The sequence below is a fragment of the Equus caballus genome, unplaced genomic scaffold (genome assembly GCF_041296265.1).
Source record: "Equus caballus isolate H_3958 breed thoroughbred unplaced genomic scaffold, TB-T2T haplotype2-0001042, whole genome shotgun sequence".
Lineage (NCBI taxonomy): Eukaryota > Metazoa > Chordata > Mammalia > Perissodactyla > Equidae > Equus > Equus caballus.
The window spans coordinates 281,161-308,616 of NW_027222070.1; the positions used below are offsets into that span (position 1 = coordinate 281,161).

At 39.6% G+C, this 27,456-nt stretch overlaps 1 long non-coding RNA gene across 2 annotated transcripts; it reads right to left on the reverse strand.

Moving 5' to 3' along the window:
- Positions 1-1,943: 1,943 nt before the first annotated feature.
- Positions 1,944-21,603, reverse strand: LOC138922529 (uncharacterized). Of its 2 annotated transcripts, none has more exons than XR_011435615.1 (3): positions 21,557-21,603; positions 20,054-20,151; positions 1,944-2,809 (listed from the first exon to the last, which is right to left on the reverse strand). It is a non-coding gene; the product is annotated as an uncharacterized lncRNA (long non-coding RNA). The 2 variants fall into 2 exon arrangements; XR_011435616.1 differs by lacking the exon at positions 1,944-2,809 and adding an exon at positions 5,085-5,534.
- Between the last annotated feature and the right edge of the window lie 5,853 nt (positions 21,604-27,456).

Sequence of the window (27,456 nt, forward strand, 5' to 3'; positions counted from 1 at the left end):
GGGGCAGGCCACACATTTTGACTAAAGACCTCCTTAAGCTCTAGGGAGATATTCAAAAAAAGGAAGGCAAGGCTGCTTTAAAAAGCTGGCCTTCTCATGGGGATAGACTGAAAACAACCAAACATGTAAGCAAGAGAAGCATCAGATGGTGATGAGTGCTATGTGGAAAATGAAAATAACACGCACTAGAAAGCTCCTTTGGTTTTCTGGTCAGGAAAGATCTCTCTGAAGAGGTGACATTGAAGCAAAGGAGCCAGGTGAGTGAAGGTCAAAGCAAGAACATTCCGGGCAGAGGGGACATCTTGGAACCTTGGGAAAGGAAATGAAGGCTGGCGTTTTTGAAGTGTAATGAACAAAGGCAATGTGACCGGAGACGAGTTAGGACAGGCAGGCGGGAGGAAGACCATGTAGGGTCTTGTACCCATGGCAGCAGTTTACATTTTCTGCTAGGTTTAACAGCAAGCTATTGTAGGGTTTCAGAATGAAGACTGACATGATTTGATTTGAGTTGAGTTTTAAAGCATCACTCTAATGTCTATTTAAGTGGCCAAAAGTAGAAACAAGGAGACCAAAGAGGGGATATTGCAATGGTCCAGGCAAAAGATGGCTTGTGGCTTGGGCTGGGATGACTGTAAAGAGATGATGAGAAGTGGATAGACCCAGGACTTATCTTGAATTAGTCAACAGGAACTGCTGATGTATTGCAAGATGCTGAGAGATAGTGAAGTATACCCTTCAGTATGAGCGGGCTATACTGTGTAACACACAGCACCAAAATCTTAATGGCTTAGAACAACTTAGATTAACTCCCCCTCCATGCTCCATGTCCATGGAAATTCAGCAGGGACTTTGTTCCACATTGTCCCCATCAAAGACCCAGGTTGATGGAGACGCTGCACTTGGAATGTGGCTGCTTGCTGAATTAGGATTAAAAGAATACAATCATGCACTGACTTGTAAATGCTTCCACACAATGGTGACACCTGTCACCTCTACTCACAGCTCATTGGCAAGGATCATTTGGTCAAGGGGAGGGAAAAGTAGAGTTATTCTCTGTGGAAAACAGTGGAGGGAAACCGGGTATTGGGGCACATAGCTAATATTGATCACAGGAGGTGTCAAGGGCAATGCCTCCATTTTTGATTTGAGTAATGGCATAGATGGGGCCGCCATTTCTTGACTGGGAGATGAGGGGAGGAGCTCTTGTAATCCTTCACCATGATTATAGCTGTTGGTTCAACACTCATCTTGCCAGAGACAGTGCAAGCTCCATACTCCCCAGGTCACTATTGTCCTAGACTCTATGAACCCAACACCATGACTGGAGTATAATATTTGGTGATTTTATGAATGAATTAATGAAGCAAAGAATAAGTCATTAAGCCTTTTTTTTTCACTTTCCAAGGGTGGCAAACGATTGTATTTTCAACCTTCCTGTCTGAAGTCAACCCAGAAGTCCACATTTAAGCCTGTATTATAAGCCAGGGCTCAGCTGCATGGGCTGATTCACACAGGAGGGGTTAACAGCTACATACTTTCCTGGCCGACATTTGGCTGTGATGAAGTTTCGTGCTCTAGTTCCTGATACCTCCATGAGTTTTGGCAACTTATCTGAATGCTTCAGATTACCTTCCTGGTCACCAGCTGACTTCTCAGTTTTGAGTTAGCTGCACTTTCAACTCCAGCTAAGGGACACTTTGGTCAGCCAAGGCATTCTGACACTATCCTATGAGCCATTGGAGGTATGGACCATTTTCGTCAAGAATTGGCATGAACTGTGTGCTGACTGGAACTCCTGAGGGCTGGTGCTATATTCCTTGAATCTAAACATTCCCAACACCAATCAGAGTAATGGTCACACATAGGCACACAATAAAAACTTGACATGTGAATTACTGAGCAAATGAATGAACACATAGATGATTGAATGAGGTTTAAAAAGATTAATGTTGTGGCAGTAGCAGGTTTAATTGGAGGAGGTACAAGCTTGTGGCAGAAAAACAAGCCCTGTTGGAAGAGTCTAGAGGTGAATTTATAATGCCCAGATACCGTCTGTCTCAGTTCAGTGAGTCCCTGGCTGAAGATGAGTGATATTTAAAATTGCAACTCAATATTCCTTCTGATTCAATGTCAGTGCGACTTGTTAGAAAGACACAGGGCAAGATTTAAAGAAATAACTTGTAAAAAATTTATACAGAGAGATAAAGTTATGTCATCAGAATTACTAATACCTGACTCCCCATGCAACAGTAACTCTGAATTCCAACACTATATAATTTGATCTAATGAAAACATGCATTGAGTACAACTTTAAGATGATAACGCTTATGGTTTTCAAACCCTTTTTAAATCTGTGATATCAATTTAGGCACCTGCTCAAGACACCCAAACCACACTTTTGGCATATAGGAATACTAAAATCCACTTAATTTTCCAGTGGTATATTAACGTGGAGTTGTTTACTTGCAAGAACAGAAACACAACTAAACTAGCTTAGAGGAATGCAAGTGCTCATATGAACAAACCACAAGCAGGACAGGACACAGCTGGAAAGGTTGTGTGCAGCTGAGCTTTGAGGATGGCTGAGACCAGGTTCTCACACACCATCAGCTTCTCTCCTTGTCTCCCACTCAAGTCCACTTCCTTCTGTATGTTGACTCTGTTCCTTCACACGACAGATCAGCTTCCTTCACAGTAGGAAGACACGGCAGCCAACAGCTCTAGACTCTGATGTCTCCTCTAGGGAGGAACTCAATCCCTTTTCCAAGCTCTAATTGGATGGCAAAGCAAGATGCAGATCATCTGTCACCTGGAGATGAGAGGGAAAGTGATTGGCAGCTTTTACTGAAACCACAGGGCTGTGGCTCTTGCTCAGTGGTAGGAGCAGCTCTCTGAAGAAGAATGGGGTTGTTTCCAGCTGAAGAGAGCCTCGGCACTCATTCTTCCACCGTCTCTCTATGCTGTAAACCTTCAGGAGGCTGCTGCTGCTGCTGTTTACTCTGCTGGGGTTGTTTTTATTTTTAACCCCCACTGTATGAGTGAGAGAATGAGCGTGTATTTGCTTGTTCAGGCTGCCATAACAAAGCACCGCAAACTGGGTGGCTTCAACAACACAGATTTATTCTCTTACAGCACTAGAGGCTGGAAGTCCAAGATCATGGTTTAAGCAGATTTGGTTCCTTCTGACGCTGTGAGTGAGAACCTGTTCCAGGTCTTTCTCCTAGTTTCTGGTGGTTTGCTGGCAATCTTTGGTGTTCCTGGGCTTGTAGATACACCCCTTGATCTTTGCCTGCATCTTCACCTGGCACTCTCCTTATGTGCATACACATCCAAATTTCCCCTTCTTATAAGGACACCAGTCATATTGGATTGGGGCCCACTCTTGTGACCTCATTTAAACTGAACCTCTGCAAAGACCATGTCTCCAAATAAGGTCCCACTCTGAGGAGCTAGGAGTTAGCAGGGCAACATATCCTTTATGGGGGAGGGGGGACACAATTCAACCCATTACAGAGGGCGAGGACATTTTTGCTCAATAAAATGGGTGGACTTCTTGAGTGAACATCATTCAGTCTCTAACTCAGTTCTTCTTAAATCCCTTTCACTTGCTAATTTCTTGTGTTCTTAGCATTGCTATCTGTGTTTTAGGAGGTTTTTTTTTTTTAACCAAAGTTAATATTGTCTATTTGCATTTAACTCTGGCAATACAAATGTAAACAACTTTACTTTTCTTGACTGTTACCAAATCATAAGTAATTACACATTTCTTATTGTAGACCTATGGACAATCAACATTACAAATTCTTTATTTAGAATTTTTTCAACCAAATTAGTTTTTCTTTAGAATATTTCTCAAAAGGAACATTGGCTACTTCCCCATCTAGTTACTAAAATAATTCTCAATAAGCGCAATCACTACAGTATAATATGTTAAAACCGTTTCACACATTGCAGTAATCGAGTACTGGATCCCCTTTTGAACTTTATGTCTTCCATGTTACATCACAATAGGTATTAAAAAAGAGGTTAAGGGAAAAAATGAATGACTAATAAGTGGTATTATTCATTGTGATAATTTGTGAAGAGGAGAAAATTCGGTTTTCAAATGAAAAGGTATCAAAATCAAGGATTGATCTGAAATTTTGTTTTAAAATAGTGTCATTTTTTGCCCCGGTCTGTGAAACCATTTGTGCCCTCAGATGAGCCACTGGGAAGACTTGCTGGAGTCTCTGAGCAGAGGAATTCCTGGACACAGCTTACCCATTCTGGACTCTCATAAAATGTTCTCAACATGATAAAAATGTGTGTAAGTATATTTTTTCTTATTTTAAATTAGTAAAAAGATAACTGAGTGGGACCCTCAGAATGGTGTAATGAGTAACTTGGCAATTTTCCCCAAAAAGCAATGATGAAACTGCATAAAATTATTAAAACAATTACTTTCACACTATGAAAATTGAGCAAACACATAAATGAATCAAGAAGCATTTATTCAAGCAAAACTACTGAACTCCAGGAAGGGACGATGAGAGTGTCCAGAGTTTTAGCCTAGGGATGCTCCCATCTCCCTCTGGCTTTGTTTTACCAGAGCTGAACAAGGTATGAAAACCAGCACCTTTGAGCTCTAGGAGACTGCCATGAGTTAGAATGGAGTATGGAAAAACCCCATGCCTGGAGGTGCTGTGCAAAAGGAATATGAACCTCAGTGCAAACAATTGGGGATGGATAGCTAACACAGACGGTCTGAGGGTGCAGTATCATGAGACTAACCAGAGGTTAATCAAGACAATTCTGGAAATGAGAAAGCCAGAGAAGCTCTTAATAAGATTTGACATATTCGTGGCGGTCTGGAAGGTTGGGTGTATGCATAAAGTTGTGAGAACCCCTAGCCATCTGTTCATCTCTGGCTGAATATGAGGTCTTGAGTATGCAAAGAGGTGACAGGAGAAGGCCCTGCAGAAAGTAAAAAGTCAAGGATCTATTTTTTTTATTTTCTTGAGGTCATAATAATTTATATCATTGTGAAATGTCAGTTGTACATTATTATATGTCTGTCACTATATTAATGTGCCCCTTCACCCTTGTGCCTTCCCCCCAACACCCTTTGCCTCTGGTAACACCAAATTGTTCTCTTTGTCTGTTAGTTTATCTTCCATTTATGAGTGAAATCATATGGTGTTTCTCTTTGTCTGCTAAAAGCTGGGAATTTTAATGTGTTTCCCAACCAACACTCAGATCCATTGTCAAGGGTAGAATGGCAACATCTGGCCATTCATCAGCTGACCACTAAGCTATGGTGACCCAGAAGTGACTCTATGAAGCCAGGCTTAGAAGAGAAAAAAAGAATTAAAAAAATAATAATAAACTGGTCAGAGACATCAGCCTCTCCATGTTGCAAAGGAGACAGATTACATAATTACTCAAGTCGGTACACAAAAGCAACAATATCAATTCCGGGAGAAGTAGGAGATCTAAATCCAGAGTTGGTGCAATATTATCTAAAATGTCCAGTTGTCAACAATAAAAAATGAGACCTGCAAAGAAATGGGAAAGTGTGAACCATACATGGGGAAAAGTCAACAGAAACTGTTTCTGGGGGAGGTGAAGATATTGGACTCAGGAAAAAATACTTAAAAAGAGCTATTATAAATATATTCAAAGATCTAAATGAAACCATATTTGACAAACGAAAATAATGTCTACAATGGCTCATCAAATAGAGAATCAATAAAGAGAGATTACTTTTAAAAAAAGAACATAACAGAAATTCAAGACATAAAGTGTTGAATATCTGAAATGAAAAGTTCAAAGACAAGCTCAACAGCAAAATTGAGTCGTCAGAAGGAAGATTTGTGACCTGCTGATAGGTCAATGAAGATTTCCAGTCTGAAGAAACAAAAATAAAAGGAATAAAAATTAACAGAATGTCACAACCTGCTGGGAAAACAGTCAAGCATAGCAAGAATACACATGACTCAAGTTCCAGGAGTATAATAGTTACTTTGAAGGAGAGCAGAGAAAAGGGCAGAAAAGTTCTTTGAAGAAATAATGGCCCAACATTTCCCCAAATGAGGAAAAACCAATCTAGAAATGCAAGAAGGTCAACAAACTTCAAGCAGTATAAACAAAAGAAATTCACATATTAACACATCATAGTCAAGCTACTGAAGGCCAAAGACAAGTAGAAAATCTTGCAAGAAGCAAGAGAAGAGGACTCATTATGTACAAGGGAACCACAAGCAACTGAAGCTGACTTCTCTTCAGAAACAATGGAGGCCAGATAACATTGAAAATGCATTTTTCTCTTTCTTTTAACTGATTGCAAAGATGACTGCACAAAACAATGATAAAACTGTATTGTTGGACCTATATAAAGATGTAATATATATATGAAAATGGGACAAAGGCAGGGAGGAATGGAGCTATATTGAAACAGTTTCTAAACCTTACTGGAAGTTAATTAATATTAATCTTAAGAGTATTATGTTAAGATGTATATTGTCTTCCCTGAATAACTACTAAGAAAATAATTCAGGATATTAAGGAGAACCAGTAAATGTTCCTCTGGAAAAAATATATTTAATATAAAAAAGCAGTAAAAAAGGCACAAAAACATAAAACATAGGAAACAGCAAAATGGGAGTTATAAAGTAAACAATATCGATAATTGAATTAAATTTGAAATGCATGAAGGACTCCAATTGAAAGCTGAGATGGTTGGGGCCAGCTCTTTGGCATAGTGGCTAAGTTCATGTGCTCTGCTTCCGTCACCCAGGGTTTGCAGGTTCTGATCTCAGGTGGGACCTATCAGCCCTCATCAGGCCACACACAGCCGCATCCACTAAAGCAGAGCAAGATTGGCACAGACGTTAGCTCAGCAACAATCTTCCTCAGGCAAAAAGAGGAAGATTGGCAAAGATGTTAGCTCAGGGCCAATCGTCCTCGGGGAGAAAAAAACAAAGATTGTCAATCTCAAAACACAACAATATACAACTGTATGCTGTTTACAAGAGACACACTTTAGATTCAAATAGACAAACAGGTTCAAAGTAAAATCATAGTAAATTGCACCATGCAAATAGTAACAAAATAGCTGAAGTGGCTATATCAATATCAGGCAAAATACTCTTTGATGTCAAAAACGTCACTAGCGACAAAAAGGAATATTTTATAAGGAGGAAAAGAGCAACTTACATAAATATTTAACAATTATAAACATAAACATATTTGACAACTGAGCAACAAAATACATGAAGAAAGTCTGACAGAATTAAAGAAGATATAAACAAATTGTCAACAATGGCTGGGGTCTTTAATATGCCATTCTCAGGCTGGGTCCAATGAAGAAAGAGAAACCTCACAGTAATTTGAACAGGAAACTGTTAACATAAATGACTATTAATTAATACTTACATAAGCAAATTAGAATAATGAGAGATTAGCAAGTAAGTAAACAGAACGCTACAGAATATAAGACTAGACATATAAGGAACACTAAACAGGGCTGAGATTGAGGGCCCATGGGAGATCCACTTGACAGGAATGAGATGCAGACCTTGTGGGAGAGGGCGAGGCATTCACTTACTGAAAGGACAGTGCACGTCGGCTGTGAGAATGGATCTTCAAGAAGCCCACCCCCTAGGGTGCTGCGTAAAGCTGTCCACGGGACATCTCACCAGAGATACCTAACTGCAAAACTGCTCAATGGGAGACACACATGGAAGCTGCTGATTAGTGTGAGCTGCTGGCACCAGGCACTGGAGAAGCTCTGAGTGATGCAGGAGCCAAGGAGATACTCCACCACAAAATAACCCAAGGATGGGTGTGTGATTAAAGAGCAAAAGTGTATTTACAGAGCAGCCAGAATGAATGAACTTATAGCTGAGTCAATAATTTTTTAACTGTCACACTGTATTCCCAATAATGGAGAGAAAAACTAGATTAAAAAATGAATATGAACAATCTTATCTGCCAATTGGAATGGTGTCACGTATAGAATAGAGGCACAGACCATATGCTAGGCTATAAATCACTCAATATATTTAAAAGAACCGAAATAATGTCAAGTTCTCCTATCACAATATAATTGAATTAAAATCAAGAAAAAATGTGGGAAAATCTCAAAGTTTGGAAATTAAACTACCTGCTTCTAAACCGCCCATATGTCAAAGAAGAAATCACGATGGAAACTATAAATAATCGGAATGAATGAAACAAAAACAACATCCCACAACTGATAACAAGTAAACGAGGATGCAAGAGGAAAATTTATAGCTGTAACACCTATATTAGAAAAAATCATTTTAAATAAATACCTAATTGTTCACCTTAAGAAGATATAAAGAAGAGCAAAACCAAAAGCAAGCAGAAGGAAGGAAATGATCAAGAAAAGAGAAGACAGGGAGAGGGGCAGAGCAAAATGGCGGGGTGAGCTGACCTGGGACTCTCTCCACTCCAAACTACAACAAAGGATTGGAAAAACTGAACTTCAGCCAATAATCCTAATGCCAGACCATCAGAGAACTACAGAAACAAGACCACGGAGGACGGAGAGGCTGCAGACGGCCTTGGAGGAGCTGGAACGGGGTAGGAGAACTTCGTTCCCTCCTCTAGAGACTGGGATCGCTGCTGTGGGTGAGGGAAGGGTGGGGAAGGGGCCGCACAACCGGGGATCGTCAGGACTCCACCGCTGGTACAGTGGAAACCCACTGACAGGGGAAAGCTTCTGTGCATGGGGACCCCATCAAGCCAAGGCACCGAGAGAGAGAAGAATGAGAGCTGGTCAGAATCCAGATCGATGCGTGAGAGAAAGGGCCCCTCCTCCCCAACCTGCACTGGTTGCTGCGCCATCTTGCCTGAAGGCGGAGAGCTCAGAATGTGCAGCTCTCAACCCCATCTAGTGGTGACAGGCTGTAACTGCAAACGAATACTACCATCATGTGCAAAAACTGCTCCTCTAACATCCAGCAATTTATAAAAGCTCCAGAACAGAAGGAAAACAATAAAAACACAGAATTAAGTCCTGAGGACTTGAAATAGGTAAACTAAGTGAAAATGAGCTCAGAGTAGCTATCATCAAAAAGCTCAACGAGGTAGAGGGAAAGAAAGAGAAACAAGTCAATGACTTCTGGAGTTACTTCACAAAAGAGATTGAAACTATAAAGAAGAATCAATCAGAAATACTAGAGATGAAAAATACGATGGATCAGACAAAACAGAATACGGATTCCCTGAATGCCCATGTAGACACCATAGAGGAGAAAATTAGCATAATCGAAGATAGATAGGCTGAATGGCTCCAGACAGAGGAAGAAAGAGAACTAAGAGGAAAATATCAGAGAGATATCAGATTCAATGAGGAGAATGAATTTAAGAATCATCAGAATTCCTGACGGCATGGAAAAGGAAAATGGAGCAGAAAGTGTGCTTAATGAAATTATAGAAGAGAACTTCCCAAATCTAGGGATTGAGGGAGAAATGTGTGTGGAGGAAGTTTTCAGATCTCCTAGATTTGTCAATGTAGAAAGACCTACTGCAAGGCATATAGTAATAAAAACGGCAAAAATGAAAGACAAAGAAAGAATACTCAGGGCAGCAAGACAGAAGAAAATAACCTACAAAAGAACTCCTATCCGACTTACAGCGGATTTCTGTACAGAAACCTTACAAGGTAGGAGAGCATGGAGTGACATATTCAAAACTTTAAAAGATAAAAATCTTCAGCCAAGAATGCTCTATCCAGCAAAAATATCTTTCAGATGTGAGGGAGAAATTAAATCTTTTCCTAACAAAAGTTAAGGGAATTTGTAACCAAAAGTCCTCCACTACAAGAAATCCTTAAGAAGGCTCTCATACCCGAAAAAAGAAAAAAAAAGTGAGAAGAGGTCACAAGCCACAGAGTAGGGAGACAGATAGATAGAAGCAGAATACGATAGCAAATATTCAACTATAGCATTAGGATAAAGGTAAGGAAACCACCAAAGTAAAGACGATCTTATCACTCTGACTACAAACTCATAACACAAGTTGGAATAAGAGATAAATAATAATATAGGAGGGAAGAGGAAAGGGACTAAATCAGTCTAGGCCAAGTAAGTAAGAGACCACCAGAGAATAGACTATATTATACATGAGACTCTAAATACAAATTTGAGGGTAGCCACTAAACTAAAAACAGAACAGAGCCACAAAATATAAATAAGGAAAAATCTAAGAAACCCAGCATAAAAATTGCAGAAGTCAATGGGTAGGCTAAAACACACAGGACCAGAAACAAAGGTAATGCAGGGAAACCAGATATGACAGCATTAAGTCCACATGCATCAATAATTGCCCTCAATGTAAACGGATTGAACTCTCCAATAAAAAGACACTGAGTGGCAAAGTGGATTAAAGAACAAGATCCAACAATTTGTTGCCTCCAGGAAACACACCTCAGACCCAAGGACAAACACAAGCTCAGAGTGAAGGGATGGAAGACAATACTTCAAGCTAATAGCAAGCAAAGAAAGCAGGTGTTGCAGTACTTATATCAGACAAACGGATTTCAAAATAAGGCAGGTAAAGAGAGACACAGAAGGGCAATATATAATGATCAAAGGGACACTTCATCAAGAAGAAATAATGCTTATAAATATCTACCCATCCAACACAGGAGCACCAAAGTTCATAAAGCAACTATTAACAGACCTAAAGGAAGATGCTAAAAAAAAAACAATAATAGTAGGGGACCTCAACACCCCACTCACATCAATGGACAGATCATCCAGACAGAAAATCAACAGGGAAATAGTGGAGCTTAATGAAAAACTAAAACAATTGGACTTAATAGACATATACAGAACACTTCATGCAAAAACAGCAGAATACGCATTCTTCTCAAGTGCGTGTGGAACATTCTCAAGGATAGATCATACGTGGGGAAACAAGGCAAGCCTCTACAAATTTTAAAAAATTGAAATAATGACAAGCATCTTCTCCAATCATAATGTTAGAAGGCTAGAAATTTATTACAAGAAAAAACCTGAGAAAGGCACAAGGATGTGGAGACTAACCAATATGCTACTGAACAAGCAATGGATCATTGAAGAAATTAAACAAGAAATCAAAAAATACCTGGAGACAAATGGAAATGATAACATACCATGCCAACTCATATGGGATACAGCAAAAGCTGTATTAAGAGGAAAATTCATCTCAATACAGACACATCTTAACAGACAAGAAAATCCCAAATATGCAATTTTAAATTACACCTAATCGAATTAGAGGAAGAACAAACACAGCCCAAAGTCAGCAGAAGGAGAGAAATAATAAAAATCAGAGCAGAAACAAATGCTATTGAAATGAAAAAGGCAGTAGAAAGGATCAATGAAACAAAGAGATGGTTCTCTGAGAAGATAAATAAAATTGACAAACCCCTAGCCAGACTTACAAAGAAAAAAAGGGAGAAAGCTCAAATAAACAAAATCAAAAATTAAAGAGGAGAAATAACAATAGACTCCAAAGAAATACAACAGATTATAAGAGACGACTATGAAAAAGTATATGCCAGCAAAATGGATAACCTAGAGGAAATGGATAAATTCTTGGACTCCTACAATCTCCCAAAGCTCACTCAAGAAGAAGCAGACAATTTGAACAGACCAATCACAAGGAAAGAGATTGAAACAGCAATCAAAAACATCCCAAAGAATAAAACCCCAGGACCAGATGGCTTTCCTGGGGAATTCCACCAAACTTTCAGAGAGGATTTAATACCTATCCTTTTCAAGCTATTCCAAAAAATTGGAGGATGGAACACTTCCTAAGACATTCTACGAGGCCAACATCACGCTGATACCAAAGCCTGACAAGGTCACCACAAAAAAAGAGAACTACAGGCCAATATCACTGATGAACATCGATGCAAAAATTCTAAACAAAATTTTGGCAACCAGAATTCAGCAATTCATCAAAAGAATCATACATCAGGATCAACTGGGATTCATACCAGGGACACAGGGATGGTTCAACATTCACAAATCAACCAACGTGATACACCACATCTACAAACTGAGGAATAAACACCACACGATCATCTCAATAGATACACAGCATCTGACAAGATTCAACAGTCGTTCATGATAAAAACTCTGAACAAAATGGGCATAGAAGGGAACGACCTCAACATAATAGAGGCCATATACGAGAAACCCATAGCCAACATCATACTCAATGGGCAAAAACTGAGTGCCATCCCCCTCAAATCAGGAACGAGACAAGGATGCCCTCTATTACCACTCTTATTTAACATAGTACTGGAGGTCCTGGCCAGAGCAATCAGGCAAGAAAAAGGAATAAGAGGAATCCAAATAGGGAGGAAGAATTGAAACTCTTGCTTGTTGCAGATGACACGATCTTATATATAGAAAACCCCAAAGAATCCATTGGAAAACTCTCAGAAGTAATCAATAACTACAGCAAAGTTTCAGCATATAACAGTAATTTACATAAATCAGTAGCATTTCTATATTCTAATAACAAACTAACAGGAAAAAGAACCCAAGAACACAATACCATTCACAATCGCTACAAAAACAATACAATACGGTGGTGAATTTAACTAAGGAAGTGAAAGACCTATACAATGAAAAATTAAAGGCCTTTCTGAAAGAATTGGATGATGACATAAGGAGACGGAAAGACATTCCATGTACATGGATTGGAAGAATAAACATAGTTAAAATGTCTGTTCTGCCTAAAGCAATTTATAGATTCAATGATATCCAAATCAGAATCCCAATGACATTCTTTACAGAATTAGAACAAAGAATCCTAAAATTCATATGGGGCAACAAAAGACCCCAAATTGCTAAAGCAATCCTGAGAAAAAAGAGGAAAACGGGAGGCATCACAATCCCTGACTTCAAAACATACTACAGAGCTACAGTAATCAAAACAGCATGGTACTGGTACAAAACCAGGTACAGATCAATGGAGCAGAATTGAAAGCTCAGAAATAAAACCACACATCTATGGGCAGCTAATCTTCGACAAAGGAGCTGAGGGCATACAATGGAGAAAGGAAAGTCTTTTCAACAAATGGTGCTGGGAAAACTGGAAAGCCATATGTAAAAGAATGAAAATTGACCATTCTTTCTCACCATTCACAAAAATAAACTCAAAATGGATCAAAGACCTAAAGGTGAGACCTGAAACCATAAGACTTCTAGAAGAAAACGTAGGCAGTACACTCTCATATCAGTATTAAAAGGATCTTTTCGGACACCATGTCTTCTCAGAGAAGGAAACAATAGAAAGATTAAACAAATGGGACTTCATCAGACTAAAGAGCTTCTTCAAGGCAAATGAAAACAGGATTGAAACAAAAAAACAACCCAATAACTGGGAAAAAATATTTGCAAGTCATATATCTGACAAAGGCTTAATATCCATAATATATAAAGAACTCACACAACTCAACAACAAAAAATCAAACAACCTGGTCAAAAAATGGGCTGAAGACATGAACAGACATTTCTCCAAAGAAGATATATGGATGGCCAATAGGCACATGAAAGATGTTCATCATCGCTGATCATCAAAGAAATGCAAATCAAAACTACACTAAGATATCACCATACACCTATTAGAATGACAAAAATATCTAAAACTGATAGTAACAAATGTTGGAGAGGCTGTGGAGAAAAAGGAACCCTCATACACTGCTGGTGGGAATGCAAACTGGTGCAGCCACTATGGAAAACAGTATGGAGATTCCTCAAAAAATTAAAAATAGAACTACCATAACCCCCAGCTATCCCACTACTGGGTATCTACCCAAAGAGCTTGAAGTCAGTAATTCCAAAAGTCCTATGCACCCCAATGTTTACTGCAGCCTATTTACAATAGCCAAGACTTGGAAGCAACCTAAGTGCCCATCAACAGATGATTGGATAAGAAGATGTGGTGTGTATATATACAATGGAATATTACTCAGCTGTAAAAAAGAACAAAATCGTCCCATTTGCAACAACATGGATGGAACTTGAGGGAGTTATGTTAAGTGAAATAAGCCAGTTATAGAAGGACAATCTCTCTATGACTCCACCCATACGAATTTAAAAATGTAGACAAGAGAACAGATTAGTGGCTACCAGGGAAAGATGGGGGGGGGGTTGGGCACAAATGGTCAAGGGGTGCACCTACAAAGCGAGTGACAAACGATAATGTATAACTGAAATTGCACAAGATTGTAACCCATCATTAACTGAATAAAAATTAAAAAAAAAAGAATAGAGAAGAGATGCAAGTCTATTAGAAATAATAAAAAATTACAGCAAAGTTGCAGGGTACAATACAAACTTACAAAGATCAGTTGCATTTCTATACTCTAATAATGAACTAACACAAATTGAAGAATACAATCCCATTTACAATTGCAACAAAAAGAATAAAATATCTAGGAATAAATTTAATCAAGGAGGTAAAAGACCTATACAATGAAAACTATAAGACATTACTGGAAGAAATTGATGATGACATAAAGAAATGGAAACATATTCCGTGAACTTGGATTGGAAGGATAAACATAGCTAAAATGGCCATACTACCTAAAGCAATCCACAGATTCAATGCAATCCCAATCAAAATCCCAATGAAAATCTTCACAGAAATAGAACAAAGAATCTTAAAAATTGTATGGGGCAACAAAAGACCCAGAATAGCCAAAGCAGTCCTGAGAAACAGGAAGAAAACTGATGGCATCGCAATCCCTGATTTCAAAACATATTACAAAGCTATAGTAATCATAACAGCATGGTACCAGTACAAAAACAGGCACACAGGTAAATGGAACAGAACTGAAAGCCCTGAAAAAACCACACATATATGGACAGCTAATCCTCAATAAAGGAAGCAAGAGGGGCTGGCCTGCTAGCGCCGTGGTTAACTTTGCTCATTCCTCTTTGGTGGCCCAGGGTTGGCCAGTTTGGATCCTGGGTGTGCACATGGCACCGCTTGGCATGCCATGCTGTGGTAGGCATCCCACATATAAAGTAGAGGAGGAGAGGCACAGATGTTGGCTCAGGGCCATTCTTCCTCAGCAAAAAGAGGAGAATTGACAGCAGACTTTAGCTCAGGGCTAATTTTCCTCAAAAACAAATAAATAAATAAAAAATAAAGGAACCAAGAACATAGAATGGAGTAAGGAAAGCCCCTTCAATAAGTGGTGCTGAGAAAACTAAGAACCACATCTAAAATAATGAAAGTAGACCATTATCATTCTCCATAGACAAAATAGACCCAAAATGGATGAAGACTTGAATGTACGACCAGAAATTATAAAACTTCTGGAAGAAAATATAGGCAGTACACTCTTTGTCATCAGCCTTAAAAGGATCTTTACAAACATAGTGTCCACTCAGACAAGGAAACAAAAGAAACAATAAACAAGTGGCCACGACTTCATCAGACTAAAGAGCTTCTGGAAGGCAAAAGAAACCAAGATCAAAATGAAAAACAACCCAGGAACTGAGAGAAAATATTTGCAAATCATATATATGTTAAGGGATTAATCTCCATAATATATAAAGAGCTCACACAACTGAACTATGAAAGAATAAATGACCCAATCAATAAGTGGGCAGAGGATATGAACAGGCATTTTTCCAAGGAAGATATACAGATGGTCAATAGGCAGATGACAAGGTGCTAAACATCACTAATCATCAGGGAGATACAAATCAAAGTTACAGTTAGATATCATCTTACGCCTGTTAGAACAGTTACAATCACCAAGACAAAAAAATAAATGTTGGAGTGGTTGTGGAGAAAAGGGAACCCTCATCTACCGCAGGTTGGAAGGCAAACTGGTGCAGCCACTTTGGAAAACAGAATGGAGATTTCTCAAAAAATTAAAAATGTAATTACCATATGACCAAGCTATCCCACTACTGGGTATTTATCCAAAGATCTTGAAATCAACAATACAAAGAGACGTATGCACCCCTATGTTCACTGCAGCATTATTCACAATAGCCAAGATGTGGAAGCAACCCCAGTGCCCAATGACTGATGATTGTATAAAGATGGCGTGGTATATACATACTATGGAATACTACTCCACCATAAAAAGGACATAATTGTCTCATTCACAACCACATGGATGGAACTTGAATCATGTTGAGAGAAATAAGCCACACAGAGAGAAAAGACCATATGATTTTACTCATATGTAGAATATAAACAAACTTATGGACAAAGAGAACAATTTAGTGGTTACTGTGGCGGCAGGAGAGTGGGTACAAGGGGTGCAGTGGCACATTGATATGGTGTTTGATAAATATTGATGCAACTGAAATTTCACAATATTATAAACTATTTAGACCACAATAATTTTTTTAAATTGGCTTTTGTAAAGTTCAAAAAAAGTGAGACAACATGAGTGACATCAGCATCATGGTGGAATTTTCCCCCTTGTCTCTCCCCTCTCAGTTACAGCCAAATGGACATGCACTGACCAAGAGAGGATTTCCTATACAGCACTAGAGGATGCCTAAGAGATCCATGCATCTATACATCTGAAGGTGGGTGGACTCAACCCCAGTAAGCAGTGGAACTAGGGGAGAAGCCCCCACCACCCTCCCCTGAGCAGCAGCAATCCAGGTTGTGGATCCTCACACAGTGGCTTGCACAAGTGGTGAGGACAGCCCAGCTCACATGACTGCCGGTGGAGCATGGATGGTGGCACCCTGGCCTGTGTGACTGCTGGCACAGTGGAGGTGGCCTGGCCCCACAACTGTGAGCAAATGGAGTTGGGGCAGATCAGTAAACCCCGCTGCCCCAACACTGGCAGGTGGAACGTGTGACCAGAGCCTTCAGGAAACACAGCAGAACTGATGACCCAGCCCCCACTGGTGGCCCCCCCAACACCAGCTCAGCAGCAGCAGGAGATACATATAGTTCTCCAGGTCCCTGGCAGGGAAAGTGACACCTGTGAACCCAGCACCCCGCGCAGCATTCAGCAGCACCTTCAGACAACCCAGGACAAGCATCACCGGTCATGATGGTGCAGCAGCACCCACGCCTATGGGAGCCAACAGAAAGCCAGTGGGGTCTCAGATAGACCAACCTCACTATACATGGAAGACCTAGAAAAAGAACAAACAAAGCCCAACGTCAGGAGAAGGAAGGAAATAAATCAGAGCAGAAATAAATGAAACAGGAAGTAGAAAAACAATAGAAAGGATCAATGAAACTAAGAAGCGGTTCTCTGAGAAGATAATAAAATTGACAATATCTCAGCCAGATTCAGAAAAAAAGAGAGAAGACTTCCGAATAAATACAATCAGAAATTAAAGGGTAACTACAGTGGACACTGCAGAAACACATTGGATTACAGAAGATACTATGAAACACTATATGTCAACAAACTGAATAGCCTAGAAGAAATGGATAAATTCTTAGAACCATATGACCCCTCAAAACGGAATCATGAAGAAATAGAGAATCTGAATACACCAATCACAAGCAGAGATTGAAACTGTTATCAAAAGCCTCCCAAAGAAAAAGTCCAGGACCATACAGCTTCTCTGGTGAATTCTACCAAACATTCAAAGAAGATGTAAATTCCTAATAACTTCTCAAACTATTCTGAAAAATTGGGAGGACAGGACACTTCTGAATTCATTTTCTGAGGCAAACATTATCCTGATATGAAAACCAGACAAGGACAACACAAAAGAGAGAGAATTACAGGCCAATATCAGTGATGAACAGAGACGCAAAAGTACTCAACAAAATATTAGAAATTGAATACAACAATACATTAAAAGGATCATACACCACGATCAGGTGGGATTTACTCTAGGGGTGCAGAAATGGTTCAACATTAGCAAATCCATCAATGTGATGTATCACATTAACAAAATGAAGACTGAAAATCACACTCAATAGATGGAGAGAAAACATCTGACAATTTCTTGTCATTTTTGATAAAAACTCTCAATAAAATGGGTATAGAAGAAAGTACCTCACCATTACAAAGGCCATATATCACCAACCCACCGCCAACATCATACGCAATAGTCAAAAAAGTGAAAGCCATTCCTCTGAGAACAGGAACAAGACAAGGGTGCCCACTCTTGCCACTCTTCTTCAACATAGTACTGGAAATTTTAGCCAAAGCAGTAAGGCAAAGAGAAAAAGAAATAATAGGTATCCAAAAGGAAAAGGAAGAATTAAAACTGTCACTATTTGCGGTTGACATGATTCTATATACAGAAAACTGTAAAGGAATCCTGTAAAAAACTATTAGAAATAATCAACGAATACAGGAAAGCTGCAAGGTACAAAATCAACATTCAAAATTATTTGCATTTCACTCCACCACAGTGGCCTGTGGTTGCCAGTTTGGAACTATACACCGCTCATCAGGCCATGCCATGGTAGCATCCCAAAGAGAAGAACTAGAATGATTTACAACTAGGATATAAACTATGTACTGGGGCTTTGGGGGAGAAAAATAAAAGAGTAAGATAGGCAAAAGATGTTATCTCAGAGCCAGTCTTACTCACACACACAAAATCAGTTGCATTCCTATACACTAATAATGGACCAGCAGAAAGAGAAGTCAAGACTATAATCCCATTTACAATTGCAACAAAAAAGAATAAAATACCTGGAATAAATTTAACCAAGGAGGTGAATGCCATATACACCAATAACTATGACATTAATGAAAGAAATCAAAGAAGACAAAAATGGAAAGATCTTCCATGTTCATGTATTGGAAGAATAAACACAGTTAAAATGTCCATATTACCTAAATCAATCTACAGATTGATCTACAGCTCAATCTGGAAAGCAATACAAACTGGAATGGAATACCAATGATATTCTTCATGAAAAGATAAAGAATCTTAAAATTTATATGGAAAAACAAATAAGACTGAATAGCCAAAGCAATCCTGAGGGGAAAAATACACTTGGATGTATCATGCTCCCTGAACTCAAAATATGGTACAAAGCTGTAGTAATCAAAACAGCATGGTACTGGCATAAAAAACCCAGATATACAGATCCTTGGAACAGAATTGAAAGCCTAGAAGTAAAACCACACATCAAGGGACAGCAAATCTTCAACAAAGAAGCCAAGAACACACAATGAAGAAAGGACAGTCTCTTCAATTAACAGTGTTGAGAAAATTGGAGAGCCACATGCAAAAGAATGAACGTAGACCACTGTCTCACATGACACACAAAAATTAACTCTAAATGGATTAAAGACTTGGATGTAAGATACAAAACCATAAAACTCTTAGAAGAACATATAGGCAGTACAGATTTGGTGTAGGTCTTAGTATCTTCTGAATACCATGTCTCCACAGGAAAGGGAGTCAAAAGACAAAATAAAGAAATGGGACTACATCAGACTAAAGAGCTTCCGCAAGGCAAGAAACCATCATCAAAATGAAAAGACAGCCTACCAATGGGAAGAAAATATTTGCAAATCATACATCTCACAAGGCGTTACTTTCCAAAATATATAAAGAACTCATACAACTCAATAACAAAAGAATAATCCAATCAAAAAAATGGACAGAGGATATGAACAGACATTTTTCAAAGAATATATCCAGAAGGCCCACAGGCACATAAAAAGATGTTCCATCACTAATCATCAGGGAAATGCAAATCAAAATGACAATGAGGTATCACCTCACACCAGTCAAATGGCTATAATTACCAAGACAAAAAATAGCACATGTTGGAGAGGATGTGGAGTAAAGGGAATGCTCATAAACTGGTGGTGGGAATGCAAACCAGTGCAGCCACTGTGGAAAACAGTATGGAAATTTCTCAAGCAAAAACAGAAATACTGTATGATCCAGCCATCCCACTACTGGGTATTCATCAAAAGAACATGAAATCAATAATTCAAAACGATATATGCACCCGTATGCTCACCACAGCATTATTCACAATAGGCAAGATGTGGAAGCAACCTAGGTGCCCATCAAGGACAAATGGATAAGAAAGTGTTGTATATATACAATGGAATAGTACTCACCCATAAAAACAGACAAACTCATCCCATACTGAGACAAGATGGATGGATCTTGAGCAAAACAAATCAGACGGAGAAAGAAATACTGTATGATTTCACTCCTATGTGGAATATAAGCAAACACATAGATGAGAATAGATTAGTGGTTACCAGAGGAAAAAGGGATGAGGGAGGATGAAATGGTAAAACCCATATGTATGGTGACGGATAAAAAAACTGAATTATTGGTGACAGACTTGTACAGTCTAAAAGAGAAACTGAAGTCTAATGATAGACACTATGAAGTGTATACAAGGTTGAAAGCCAATAGGACCCAATAAAATAACTTTGTATATACAGGTACACATATATATATATATATATGTAAATACAGACAGTGACCACTAAAAATAGGCACACGTAGAAAAAGCAAGTTAAATCGTTTAGTAATATTATTAACCCCAAAGAAGCAAAAGGAACAAAAGCCAAATGGAAAAAGAAAACATATAGTAAAATGGATGACCTAAATCTAACTGTCAATAAATACATTAAATGTAAACGTAAAATTACTCCAATTGAAACTTAGAGTTTGTCATAACAGATAGAAAAAACAGCACTAAAAAAAAAAAGCAAAAGAATATCTTAAATACTCAAGTCTTTGTTAAATTCTATCATATGTAGTTTCGTTATTTTGACAAATATTTTGAATTGCTGCATAGCACTCTAATTTATGGTTATAATAGAATTAATCATGTTTAGATATTACGATGATATACATTAAGTTGGACAACTTATCTAAGGTCTTTTCAGTTCTTGCTCTTTGTTAATTTAAGACTTATGATTTTATTCTCTGTTATGGCCACTAGCAATCCCCTGACTGAGTACTTCTGTGGTTCATGAGTTAGAGGATACTAATGTAGCATGATCCAGAGTTGTGTCAAATTCATTCAAATTCATTGCATCCTAGTTAGCAATAAAATAGTCATACTTATCATTCAGGAATCCCTTACAAAGGACCATGATCCATATAATTTCAAGTCCTAAATCATATTGCTATTCAATTCCAAAAACCTCACAGAGCATCGGATCTCAGCCTCAGAGACCGTTCATTGCTGGGCATCACATGTATCTAGAAAACTCACGTCTGTGAGAATGTCAGAGTCTTTCCCTGCTTGGCCAAATGGGATCTCCATCTCTCCTCCAGCTACAGTTCTGACTGACTCAAATAATTTCTTGACAGGACTTAATTTCTTCATTCCTCCATTATAGCTCTTAATATTACTAAGTTAGTAATTTTGCCAGAGAATAATCTGGTCAGTGAATACATAAACACTGGCTGGAAAAGACTGGGCCACATAAGGAGGACTAGGTTATTTGGAACCATTGTTCAGTTCACTGGAATGGGAGGAACTGGGAAGCACATAATCAAATGGGGTTCTTAAGAACAATTAATGAAAACGTTTACATCTCACTATTTCAACGAGAAGGAAACACTAACTTACACATACCATATGGTTTTGCACCTACCAAAACTGATCAGTCCTCCTTGGGATTCCTCTACTGAGAAAGAAGAACAAAGAGAATCAGAGCTGGGAAAGGAAAAAGAGACCATGAGAGCAAAGCATAATTTAGGGTTACCATGAAAGGAAGTAACATTTGACTCACTCCATTCATTTATAATACCACTAACTGTACAAACACAATATGAAAAGATTAGAAGGATTGTAGATAACTATGTTCTTCCCCTAACCCCAGGAAACCCAAACACTTCAGCAGACAGTTTTCTGGCTTCTCCTCCACTTTGGGGAAGCTGCTCTGCACCTGAGACTAGGCTGCTCAGCCCTGCCCTGAACAGGTCCTGAGTCCCTCCATTCACACCTTCAGGACTGAGAAAGGAGCCGCCATCCAACCACACCTTACCTCATGGCCTTGGGGTGTGAGGTTAGAGGTTAGAAAAGACATAGAACTGGTCAGGAAGTATTCAGTATTCCAATTCAGAAAAATGACTGTGATTAAAGACATTACGACATATTAATGTAATAAACGTGAAGTCAGGAAAAATAGTGAACATGGAAAACATTCCAGAAATACTGTCAGTAGAAAAATCAGGTTATAAAACTAGGTACAATATGATACCATTTGAAGAACATATGTGTATCTCAATATCAAATGACTGAAAAATCATCAGACTTCAATAGACAGAAAACAAGCTAGAAAGTTGTACATTCAAATATTAGCAGTGCTTATCTTTTGTTCCTGATGGGGGTTTGTTCGTATGTATTAACTTGCTGATTCAATGGCCATTTCTTAAAATATCTATGCATGTGAACATTTGTTGTGTGTTAAGTGGGCTTTGTTTTCTAAAATGTGGAAAGTTCATTCTTTTAGTAGGTCTTGGAGAAATGTACTAAATTTGGGTTGTTTTACTAAATGTTTTTTGTTTCTTTCAGTTACCAGTGACACAATCTCCTCTCAGGTTTCTAGGCATGCTCATTGTTGGATGACTGTCTAGACAGATGGTCAAGTCCTGAGTATAAGCTAATATGTACTGTTGCTGGTCTCGGGGTTACATCCTTCTGCAAGTTTTCTGTACGGAACCCTTTCCCACCCTGTGAGTCACGTCCTCCAAGCTGCTCAATTATCTTATCCCATCAGTCTCACTCAGCAACCACCATCATCAGAATAAAAAATGTAATGTAGGAGTTACCGTGTGACCCAGCACTTCTGCCCTTAGCTATATATACCCAAGAGAATGGAAATATGCATTCACACAAAAACTGGTACACAAATGTTCACATTTCTAACAGCCAAAAAGTGGGAGCAACCCAAATGTCCATCAACAGATGGATGAGGAAAATATCGTTTATGGATATAAGGGAGCCACACGGACATAAAACTGAAGGCTATTTTGATACCGACTCCTCGTGGATGACCTTGAGGACACTATTAAGTAAAATGAGCTAGTCATGAAAGCATAAATTTTGCACAGTGCTCTACTATGAGGGTCTAGAAGTCAAATTCATAGAGACAGAAAGGAGAACGGTGGTTGCCAGGACTGGGCGGAGAGGGGAATGGGGAGTTAGTGTTTAATGGGACAGGATTTCAGTCGAAGATGAAAAGTCCTGGAAGTGGACGGTGCTGATAGTCACACAACAATGTGAATGCATTTACTGTCACAGAACTGTACACTGAAAAGTGGTTAAAATGGCAAATGTAATGCCATGTACTTTCCAAAGTAAAAATAAAGAATAATGTGCTTATCTACCACATGGACGAACTTTGAAAAACTCTTGCTAGGTGAAAGGAGCTAGACATAAAAGGACACATGCACGTTCCATGTAGACTGAATTTCAAGACTCAGCAAATCCATGGAGACAGACGACGTGTTAGCGGTCTCCAGAGTATGGGGGGAGGACGAGGATAGAAGTGACAGCTAACAAGGCCAGGGTTCTTACTAAAGGTGATAAAATGTTTTGGAATTAGATAGTGGTACTGATTTTTACAACCTTGTGAATATAGTAAAACGTTTTCTTTTGAGTACAGTTTTACAAGGTGAATTTTGGGGCTGGCCCAATGGCGTAGTGGTCAAGTTCAGCACACTTTGCTTTGTTGGCCCAGGTTCACGTTTGGATCCCAGGCATGGACCTACGCCACTCAACAAGTCATGCTGTGGTGGCACCCCACATACACAATAGAGGAAGATGTGCACAGATGTTTGCTCAGGGCCACTCTTCCTCAAGCAAGGAAGACTGGCAACAGGTGTTAGCTCAGGGCCAATCTTCCTCACCAAAAATAAAAACAATGGCTCTGATGAATTTTATGATCATGAATCTACTCAACTTAAAAAATAGTAAAAATTTGCAACATAAATTCCTTACCATCACGGTGCTCTCATAGGTCATCAGAGTTTAATCACAACCCGACAGTGACTGCAGTCAGGAAAACAGCATCCTGCATGTAAAACACCAAGTCACATTATCTGAATCTCCTAGTGGTCTTGATGCATCTATTCCTATTCAGGGTTTACTTTATACCAGAAGGAATGTAAAGAGTGTCCAACTATGTCATTTGAGTCTTTTATCACCCAGAATACTAAGATGGCATGGTCTGGCATATCATAAGCACTTACTAAAAATCTGATTATTCTACCCCAAATTCTAGTTCCAGACATTTCTTAAGAAAATACTGAGATAAAGAAATGCACGTACAAGTATGTTCAATATAGTTTATGACAGCCAAAACTAGAAACACAAAAATCTAACGGAACAGGTTAATTAACTTGGTTCTGCTATATGATGGCAGGTACAGCATTATTCATCAGATGATACAATTGATGTAAAATCACATCACTCATAACTGGGGATCAGTTGAAACTTAAGACATAGATTCTGTTCTCAGATTTTCTAAACGTAACTGCTCTTAGAGTTCATGACATTTTAATGCCTTGGGTTGTTCATCAGTAGGAAACTAAGAGTGTGAAGATCACTTACTAAGCATGAATATCTTGGAGAAATATAATCTACATAAAAATAATAACATGTTGTAATCCTATAAATATGTTAGATATTTTTACTGAAGAACATTGCATGCCCTCTAATTGGGTATTATAAAAGAAACAATTATTCTTAGATTAAAATTGTGCTTATCAGCCCTGCTCTGATAATGCTCACAAAACAAAGGGAAAAAAGTCAGGACTTTTTGCTTGAGAATGCATTTTTTAATTCATAAATCAAGAGTTTCTAGAAAAGAGGAGGAGGAAATTTCACTTCCACAAAATCCATGGAATCAAAGAGACATTTGTGAATCACAACCTGCCCAAAGAACCTGATGTGATCAAGCGTCTCATAAGTGAGAACATCAGTAAGACTCTCAGTGCCCTGAAGCAGCAAAGAAAGACGTGGGGAAATAACGTGATTCCTTATTTTCTTCTATTTCAATCAGTATTTGGAAATGTTTTTTGGGAAGACAACTAAAATCAGATATTATTGCAAAGTTTTGTTAAGTTTTTCTTATATCAATAATTTAAAATCAATGATTTTTTATGGAAAAAAAAAACTATCCTCAATGTTGACTTTTTTTGTGTAAAACAATTATTTTCCCTTTTCATGGTTCTTCTTTTGGGGATGGCAGGACTGAGGGAGGAAGTCAGGAGGCACCAGGCTTTTCTTGGGAGCTGGGAATGACTTCCTTACACGACACTCTCCAGGTCCACCCGCCCTGCTCATACACATAAACGGATGGAAAAGAGGACAGAGCCTGGAGTACGGGAATAGGTTTACAGCACGTTCCTGGGGTCCGAGGCTCTGGGAACACAGGCTCTGAGACAGTAGCTGCCCCTCAGAGCTCCCAAGTAGAGAACTCCCCAGGCTATCCCAAACCCAACACTCACGGTGCCCCCTGGCTGGAAATACTCCCTTTAGAATCAACGTCCTACTTCCCTCTTGCAGCCAAGCAGCTGTGAGGAGAGAAGAGGAGGAAGCGCCAGGGAGCCCAGAGCCACCAGACAGTGAAGCCACAGAGCCACAGCCATCACACCCGCACAGGTGAAGGACATGCACCGTCCCCGTCACCCCAGCACAGCCACGCACCTGTCACAGCCTCGCAGCCACACCCATGGCACGGAGGCGCATCCCACCGCTCACTCGCGTCTCTCACACACCCCGCCACGCTGCCCGTCTGTCCCCACAGACACACACCGTCCTCTGCCTTTCAGGCCGGAGTCCCGTGAGGACTAGCGTCCCTACTACGGGCCTCCAGGCTGTGAGCGCTTCCGCCGCCAGCCCTCCTGGTTCACGTCGGGCTCAGATGACTCGCTTCACAGGATTCCGCATCCTGTGCTAACATCCACAAACGAGCTCCACTCACCTTGCAGAGGAGAACCGCGCGAACACGGAATGGAAGCCGAAGATCTGGAGTGACCGCTACCCTCTGGGAAGTGTCGCTCCAACCTGAACATCTCCGGGCGCCGCGGCTCGTCCGAAGGCCGCCGAAGCTGGGAAGTCCGTTGAACCGCAGCTCGAAACCGCCGGAGCCGGCCGAGCGCAGGTCTCCGCCAGGCGCGACGCGGGCGCGTGCTGAGCACGGAGCCTGCGAGGAGGCCGCTGGTGCGCGTGCTCGGTCCAGAGGCGCCGCTGCGCGGAGGGCAGGGCGGCCCGGCGTAACCGACGTCGGCCTGTGCGCGCAGAGCCGCGCCGGGAGGGTCGGCAGGGCGGCCCGGGCAGGCGCGGCGGGTGTGAGCTCTGAGGGCGGGGCCCCGGGCGGGGTCCCCTCAGGCGGCTGCAGCCTGGGAACAGCATGGGGCAAGCAACTCCTGATCCCGCCAGGATGGGCTGGTTTATTCAGTGTCTGTTAACTGCGTTTAAACAGTGTGTAGGAGTGAAGTAATACACATTTACTTAATTCTCTAGGCTAAGCTATAATAGTCAAAATGGAATGAATAATTAAATGTAAAGCGATCTGGAGATACACCTGCATATGTTTTTGTAATATTAAGTTAGGACAGATTTTCCAACCATAACTGAAGAGAAATGCTAAATAAATACTGAGATTCTGACTTGATAATTATGTGTAAACATCCGAATCATCTAAATGACAATCAATTATTGAAATAAAAATTGATGCAAGACAAAAATTCAATAACTTAACACATGTAATGAACAGACAGATAATCTCAAGGCACTGTGTTTTTGTCGCTCAAAATAATGGTCACTAGTCTAAGAGGAGAGTAGCAATAACTATAGAAATATAAATTATATATGCAAATTATCAGCATTACATGATGATAGTTGAAAATACAAATTACCATTAGTAATAAATGTTATCATCAAATACATCAGAATCAGAATTGTATTGCTTTTAGGAATTGATCCTGCTCTCCATAATGAGTAACTAAGAAAATATGGATATTTATTCCCTTAACTCTGTTTATGCTCCTGAATCTCCTGATGCATTTTATTACTCCATCTTTTCATAATTATTTTTGTAGCTTCTTTCTCTTCAGCTGAGGCGTCTCCTACGTTCTCTTTACACTATTCCATAAATGATCCCAATTTCTTCCCCTGGAGGCATCATTGGTGAATTCCATGCTTGTGATGACAATGTAGTGATAAATTATCCATGTGTTTTCCTCCAGTTTTGTCTATTCCTCAAGTGACTCTCCTGGATGTAGCAATAGGCCAGTAGCGATGCATGACATTTTGGTCAGGTCAGGCAGTGAGAAGGAAGAAAATCTAAACTCTCTCTTTGAGATTTTCAATGCAAGATCTGGGTGGAAGCCGACAAATAATTTGGAAGTACCCACGATTAGTCAGTATGAGGATTTTATGCTCCCTCAAGACTAATTGAGGTGGGGGGTCGGGGTGGGGAGTGAAAGGGATGAAGAAGGTTGAATAACAAACTCCAGCTATAAATAAATGTCTTGGGGATGT